We start from the raw sequence: 8,311 nt of genomic DNA on the forward strand, positions 1-8,311 counted from the left end.
GAAGGTCATTCTCACAGACTTCAAATTTTGATTTGCAGTTTTATATTTCACATACACTAGTCTATATTGTGATTTAATTAAGTGTACAGCCCTACTTTTGATTTATTTATCCAAAGTTTGCCAGAAAACAGAAAGTGTGTCCATTTAGGAGAAAAGCACTTATTGGGGTATTGAAACTCTTGATTTGTCAATCCAAAGCATGAAGGTTTGTAGAGTCTTGTTACTATACAACCAACGGCCCAATATCACAGACAATTGCGCTAAATTGAGAGAAGCAGAGAGTAGATGATTAATTGTGCATCGCTTATTCTTAGTGGGTCAAGATCTAGGATTATGTAAAAAAAAATGTTTGCAGGTTTATTCCCTGTAGGGCAATCCTTCAGTTATCACCACTGTGCTCTTGAGCAAGGCACTTAACACCAGCTCCAGAAAGACTGCCCCTGAAACTTAACATCCCAGGGGTGCAAAAACTATGAAAGCTACAGAAACAAGACAAAAAGATGCTTTCTCCTTCTGTCTGTGCTGACCGCATTTGATACAAGAACACAATCACAACTGTCCATGATCTGCAGTATAAAAGTCATTATTCTGAGTGGCATATATGAAGACTAGAGCTTAAATTTGTCAATTGTCAATTGTGTCAAATGACACAGTTGATGGTCCAAATGCAGCTTTACTCAGATTCATAATCCATAAAACAGGCAATAGGTCAAAACACAGGGTATATACAGGAATAATGGAACTAAACGTGATACCTTTTAAGACCTTTTTTAAGACACTTTCCTTAGATTTTAAGACCTCATCGCCACTTCAAGATTTAACTGGTTACATCGATTGGCGGCACTTTAACTTACATTTACTAATATTGATTGAAAGATCAACTCCCTATCAGTGCAACACAATTTAGAAGGGTGGAAATGAAGCACAAGAGAATGGTTGGTTGGTAGAGACAGTGGTGTTGCACAGTATTCCTACCCCTTGAAACGTTTCGTTTTCATGCATTACTCCACTCCATAAGGGAGGTGATGTACTTGATCCTTACAACTATAGACTTATATCTATTATATGTTCTTTATCTAAAGTTTTTGAAAAAGTAATTTATAAACAACTTTCAAATTAATTGTGTATTAAAAATATTTATCACCATTTCAATCCGGTTTTAGGTTTAATCATTCTACAACTACTGCTCTACTTAAGTTTACTAATGATGTGTTTTTAACTTCAGATAATGGAAAACTCACAGGTACTGTTTTTCTTAATTTAACTAAAGCTATTGATTTGTTTGATTGTTATTTGCTCTTAGATAAACTTCATGCTATTGGTCTTTCTGAAAATATGGTTTTGTGGTTTAATTCGTAGCTGCATAATAGAAACAAATGTGTTGTATTAAATGGGAACAAATCTGATTTTGTGATTCAACAATGTGTTGTGCCCCAAGGTTCAATACTGGGACCACTTTTGTTTTCTATTTATGTAAATAACCTACCATTAATTCTTTAAAAATTGTCACTTTCATCTTTATGCTGATTATACTGTCATATATGCATCTGATTCTGATCCTCTACAAATTCATCTATCTCTTCAGTCTGATTTTAATGCTATACAAGATTGGCTTTTGGCAAAAAAAATAGTGCTTAATAAAAGCAAGTCATATGATTTTTGGTTCTAGACAGAAACTGAAATCCAAAACTTGTTCTTGTGCTGTCTTATGTAAAGACGGTACTCTTTTACAGAAAGTTGATGCTATAAAATATCTAGGTGAAACAGTCAGACTATAAAATAGCTCGACACAACCCGTAGTACCAGTGCAGAGCCTACAGTGCTTTCTTCTACATTTGTGTGCAGTGAAATACAAATTTATCGTATTAAATATAATTTACATGCAGTCTGCTCTCACAACTATATATTTTGCAAACTTATTAGCCTTATTATTCAGCTGACCAACTCTCAGTCTGTGAGCCGGAGGCTGCGCACCACACTGCACAGTGCGGAGAGACTGCCCTAAGCGCAGAGCAGAATCGATTCACGGGGCAAGTCAAGTCATCTTTATTTATATATAGCCAAGCCTATGCCTAGCTCTTCTTATAATAAAGATTATTTCAAATCAGCTTTACAGTGATAATATGAAAATTAACAGACATAGCTTGTTTTGGCTTTAAAAGCTCTAAGATAAAGTTTATCAAGCTATTAAAGCAGCACTTGGTAACTTTTGCCCTCTGGGTCCCCCTACAGTTGGGAAAAAATAATGTCCTCAACTACTGTCGTAAGCCGTCATCCTACAACAGGGGATGCCATCGCACGTGCATTTGTTGACATGACAACCCTGATAGCCCTGAACTAGTAATGCGCGGGTCGTCTCATAACCCGCGGACCCCGTATGTCTATTTAATGGTCGCGGGTGCGGGGCGGGTTGTAAAAATATATACAGTGGTGCGGGGCGGGCCAAATAATCGCGATGCTCACGTTTACAAGCCAGCGTCATTATAGTAGTCTACTGGTTACCGTTTTACAGAATCTATATGATACTTCAATTCAATGTTTGAGTGGTAGGTAATCACCATAACAAGCATGACAGCATCGGTCGAGCACGCCTCCTTCAGCTCACGCCGACGAGCAAACGCTGGTCCAATGTTGATCCTCGTCCTGCCTTTAATCCCATCACTTTTTTGTTTCCTCTTATTGCTTTCCTCCAACAAAACCTGTTCTTTCTTATTTGTCTCTGCTGCTTCGGACATGACTATGTTATCCAACGAACAAAGTTCGGCTTGCACGTCCGAATTTAAGGAAGTGTGTGTGTTGGTGGAAGTGACGTATATGCCGTAAAGCACACTGTAACGGATTTTTGTAATTTGAACAGTATTTTACTGTAATATGTACAGTATAATACTGTTAAATGTACTAACAGTATAATACTGTTAATAGCAAAGGATTATGGGAAAATATATGTTTACTACTGTAATTATTCTCTACTGTAAATCGATTTACAGTAGCGACAATGCCCGCAAAAAACTGACCAATGACAATGGAGACTTCTTTTCAAGTTTTTTTTTTTTTTTCGGTTGGTGGGGGCAAATGAGGAAAGACTCAACATAAAGGTTAGTATTATTTCTGTCTTGATTTTATTTAAAACTGAGATATTTTCAAACTCATTCACTTATTATCAACAACCTAACATGAACCAGTGCTGCAAATTGAGTGAGTTTAGCAAATTTCTGTCAAGAGACTTTTTTCTGCATGTTTGTCAAGGCGGGTGGTTAACATACGGTCGTCCTTGTGATTTTTGTTACTTCAACGGGGTGAATAAAGGTTTTCATTGACTAATAGTTAGTGAAATAGAAAAAAAAGCTATTTTAATGTTCATCTACCTCATTTAAATTAGCTAAGCAGGGGCAGCAAACTACCTTAAAACACCGAAAGAAAAAAGAGACGGTTGCACACCGGACGCAAAGCTCAGTTTTAAATCTTCTTCTGACAGAAGAGCTGCACGATGTGTGTATCTTGCAGCACAGGGTGAAATCAGTAACGTAAGTTATGTACATTGGCGATTTGAAGGAAATAAAATATAAATTTAATATAAAACCTTGAAATGGTGCTCCGTGGCACGGCAGGATTTTGATCAACTCCCAGAGTGGCCGCGGACAGGCACCGAATGCCGCCACCGGTGTGTTGTTAAGTTACACTGTTCGAATTTCAGCGGCGCCGTGCCGAGCTTTGCGTCCGGTGTTCGAGGTTGTAATCGTTTTTCATTGACTAATATTTTTCATTGACTAATGACTAACAGCATTTCGAACTGAATCTGTTGTTTTTGTTTAAAGTTTGCTGTTAAAACCGCCATTTGGAACATGGGAGGTGTCTTGGAGTGTTTTTCTGGCGGTTACAGTCTTCTGAGGAAACTGGTAAGCAGAAGCTGGTGATTATTTGACTCTTTTAAAACGTTAAACTTATATCGTTAAGATACAGTTTAAAAAAGCAACAGTCAAGATGGTTGTGCAGTTTGTGTGCAAACACTGAAAGTTGTCTGTGCGAATGCATTGCAGATTTTACACCCTCTTGTGAACGCATGTTGGAGATTAATATTTTGTAAATAAATTGTTAGATTATGTTTTATTTAGGCAGCAGCCAATCCAACCAGGCTGCCTACATCACAAGCACTTATCCTAAAGCTTTAAGGCTGCATTTATTTGATCAGAAACAGTAATATTTTGAAATATTATTGCAATTTAAAATAACTGATTTCTTTTAAAATATATTTTTAAATGTAATGTATTCCTGTTATCATTACTGCAGTTTTCAGTGTCACTTGATCCTTCAGAAATCTTTGTAATTTAGATGGCTTACTGCTCAAGAAACATTTCTGATTATTATCAATTTCTTAAGACACAAAACAATCGGTTTCTGTGAGAAACAAAAAACTATTTGTTATTTTTTTACCTCATATCCTGACGAGTCATATCAAGTTTTCCCATCGTCTATTACTTCCATCTGATAAGGTTAAAATGCCGCGATCCTCATTAGTTTGACCTTATCAGATGGAAGTCACAGCCGATTGGAAAACTTGATGAGACTCGTCAGGATATGATGTAAAAAAATAACAAATACTGTTGTGTTTCTCACAGAAACCAATCGCTGCGTGTCTTAAGACATCAATGTGTCGTCAGGAGCAGCAGGGTTTTTGTGCATGTTGTCTAAGCATGTTTTTTTGTTTGTTTTTTTGTATGTTTTGCTCTCATAGACTTGTTACCCATTCACACCATTATATGACTGGCACACAGCAACGGTTGGAGTAAAAAAATCTTCATTTGTGTTCTCCTGAAGAAACAGACACACCTACATGTTGGATGCACAAGGGGGTAAGCAGGTAAACATCACATTTTCATTTTTGGGTGAACTAACCCTTTAAAATAAAGTTACGTTATTAAGTGAAAGACACTGAAGCGCATTCTTAAGTTGAATGGGCTTTTTCATTGGAAATTTGCTGGCTTGAATGAATGGTAAATGGACTGCATTTATATAGCGCTTTTAACAGACCCTATGGCCATCCAAAGCGCTTTACATTTTGCCTCGCATTCACCCATTCATACACCGACGGCGATGTCAGCCATGTAAGGCGCCATCCAGCTCGTCAGGAGCAGCTGGGGTTAGGTGTCTTGCTCATGGACACTTCGACACTTGGTCAGGTGGAACCGGGGATCGAACCACCAACCTTTCGGTTTGTAGACAACCTACATGAACCACTGAGCCACTGCCTCCCCATGAATGAACCAGAAGCATCGCACCAAAGGAGCGCGCACAGCGTGTTAACGGGTTAGTTTACACAAAAATGAAAATGCTGACATTAATTAATTACTCTAATGTCGTTTGACACCTGTAAGACCCCCTTTCATCTTCAGAACACAAATGAAGATATTTTTGTTGAAATCCGATGGCTCAGAAAGGCCTTCATTGACACCAATGTCATTTCCTCTCTCAAGACCCATAAAGGCACTAAAGACGTCGTTACAAAGCCCATCTCACTACAGCGGCTCTACAATCATTTTATGAAGCGACAAGTATAGTTTTTGTGCGCCAAAAAAATATTAAATAACGACTTGTATAGTGATGGCCATTATGAATCAGCATATTGATTCATGATTTGGATCGCCAATGTCACGTGATTTCAGCAATTTGGCAGATTGACACGCGATCTAAATCATTAATCAATACGCTGATTTATAACCAGTCAAAGCTTTGTTTTGAAATCGGCCTATCACTATATAAGTCGTTATTTAGTTTATTGCACACTAAAACTCTTCTGGTCTCTTCATAAAGTGATTGTAGAGCCGCTGTAGTGAGAAGGGCTTTGTAACGACGTCTTTAGTGCCTTTATGGGTCTTGAGAGAGGAAATGACATTGGTGTCAATGAAGGCCTTTCTGAGCCATCGGATTTCAACACTAATATCTTCATTTGTGTTCTGAAGATGAAAGGGGGTCTTACAGGTGTCGAACGACATTAGAGTAATTAATTAATGACATAATTTTCCTTTTTGGGTAAACTAACCCTTTAACACACTGTGCGCGCTCCTTTGGCGCGATGCTTCTGGTTCATTCAAGCCAGCAAATTTCCAATGAAAAAGCCCATTCAACTTTAGAATGCGAACTTTAGTGTCTTTCACTTAATAACGTAACCATGTCTTAATGCCAGAGACTGCTCTATATCTGTATATGCCATTCCTAATGCAGAGTAAAATGATGTTTCATCAGTCATCTCTATCTCCGACTTGTGTGGTTAAGTAGGATATACTGACCGGTGTGGTTCCCTAAACATAACTTGTGGCCACGATAAATAGATGTTGTTCTCTCAAAATATGAAGTCAAGGCCACGACATGTCGTTAACTCAACAAAATGATCTCGTGGCCACGATTAATTATCACGGTCCCATGACTTAATAGGACATTCCCACAAAATAATATCTCGTAGCAACAACATATCACGTTCCCACGAGTTTATATGTTGTGGCCACGACAAAACTAAGTGAACCAAACATGTCCAAACATGTCCCCTACCTGTCAATCTACTGAATCACATAAGTATTCCCTTAAAAATTATCTTCATTCACAAACCACTGTTAACTTTAACAGAAAATGTAAGCTTAGGCTACTGGATGTTTGAGTTGGCATGGCAGAAAGCACGCAAAGTGATGTCTCTTTATAATCACTAAAAATGTGCCCCTCGTTTTAAAGGGTTCATCCAAAAATGAAAATGATTTCATTAATTACTCACCCTCATGTCATTGGAAACCTGTAACACCTTTGTTCATCTTCGGAACACAAATGAAGATATTTTCGTTGAAAGCTGATGGCTGAGAAAGGCTTCAGAAAGGCCTCCATTGGCATTCAGTACATTCCCACTCACAAGGCCCATAAAGGCACTAAACACATCGACACACAGCCCATCTCACTACAGTGGCTGTACAATCATTTGATGAAGCGACGTGAATAGTTTTTGTGCGCAAAAAAAAAAATCAAAATAATGACTATCTGCCAAGTTATTGTCTTCCGTGTAGGTCTCAGACGTGAAATAACGCGAAAGCGGCGCTCCTCTTCTGGGTCATGTATCGAACGGCGAATCTGCGTCATATTCTCGCGCATGTGTCGAGTTAATGTCAGTTACTTGGTGGATAAAGTAGTTATTTTGACTTTTTTTGCGCACAAAAACTATTCTCGTCACTTTATCAAATGATTGTACAGTCCCTGTAGTTAGATGGACTTTGTATCGATGTGTTTAGTGCCTTTATGGGTCTTGTGAGTGGGAATGTACTGAATGCCAATGGAGGCCTTTCTGAAGCCTTTCTCACCCATCAGCTTTCAACAAAAATATCTTCATTTGTGTTCTGAAGATGAACAAAGGTCTTACAGGTGTCCAATGACATGAAGGTGAGTAATTAATGAAATCATTTTCATTTTTGGGTGAACTAACCCTTTAATTGCAATCTCACAAATTTCCATTATAATTTGTCTACACTGTTCTTTATTAATATAGTACATATTGCTTTTATTAACATCAAAGAGCATACATCACCATGTTATAACTGTTGGGAAAGCAGTGGTTTGATAAATGTTTTTTTTTCTCTTGTGCTTGCAGGTTCATTCTGAGAATAAACCCTGATGGCACCAAATGGCAATCAAAATCACAGATCAGCCAGACATCTGGAAAAAGGGTCCAGAGAAAAATCGCCATCCTAAATCCCCTTGTGGCATCTTTCATCAGAGCTTGTTGACTTCGATTGGCAAAATTATTGAAGGCTTGTTCTGCTTTTCAGTATGTTTACATTTTTAGCCTTGTTAAAGGGTTAGTTCACCCAAAAATGAAAATTTGATGTTTATCTGCTTACCTCCAGTGCATCCAACATGTAGGTGTCTTTATCCCCATTCGCACGGGACTAGTATTATCTGTGGACCTCTGGTGGTTTGTAATAATTGCAGAGAATGTCTGTGATCTTAATCCCGTGCAAATCGGCTATGTCTGTAATTTGTAAAGTAAAAATTCCCCCGCAAATTACCTACCATCTTTCACCGAACACCGAGGTCCTGTGATAATATTAGTCCCGTGCGAATCAGCATCTCTGTGATTATGGCCAGGATTAGGCGGATCGTATATCGTTTTTGTAAGGTTTTTGTTTCCTTTGCGCATTTCTATCTTTATCTTTCACTTTTCACTTTATCTTTTCTTTTGAATGGGTAAACAATTCTATCAGAGCAAAAAAAAAAAAAAAAACATGCTTAGAAAACATGCATAAAGAGCCCTGTGGCTCATCACAACACATTGATATAT

At 38.0% G+C, this 8,311-nt stretch overlaps 1 long non-coding RNA gene across 2 annotated transcripts; it reads left to right on the plus strand.

Moving 5' to 3' along the window:
- The first annotated feature begins 3,067 nt into the window (after nucleotides 1–3,067).
- LOC137079363 (uncharacterized) lies at nucleotides 3,068–4,838 on the plus strand. 2 transcript variants are annotated; one of them, XR_010905472.1, is made up of 3 exons: nucleotides 3,068–3,095; nucleotides 3,816–3,896; nucleotides 4,733–4,838. It is a non-coding gene; the product is annotated as an uncharacterized lncRNA (long non-coding RNA). The 2 variants fall into 2 exon arrangements; XR_010905473.1 differs by lacking the exon at nucleotides 3,068–3,095 and adding an exon at nucleotides 3,634–3,729.
- The last annotated feature ends 3,473 nt before the right edge of the window (nucleotides 4,839–8,311 follow it).

Source organism: Pseudorasbora parva, chromosome 6 (assembly GCF_024679245.1).
Source record: "Pseudorasbora parva isolate DD20220531a chromosome 6, ASM2467924v1, whole genome shotgun sequence".
NCBI classification, from domain to species: Eukaryota; Metazoa; Chordata; class Actinopteri; order Cypriniformes; family Gobionidae; genus Pseudorasbora; species Pseudorasbora parva.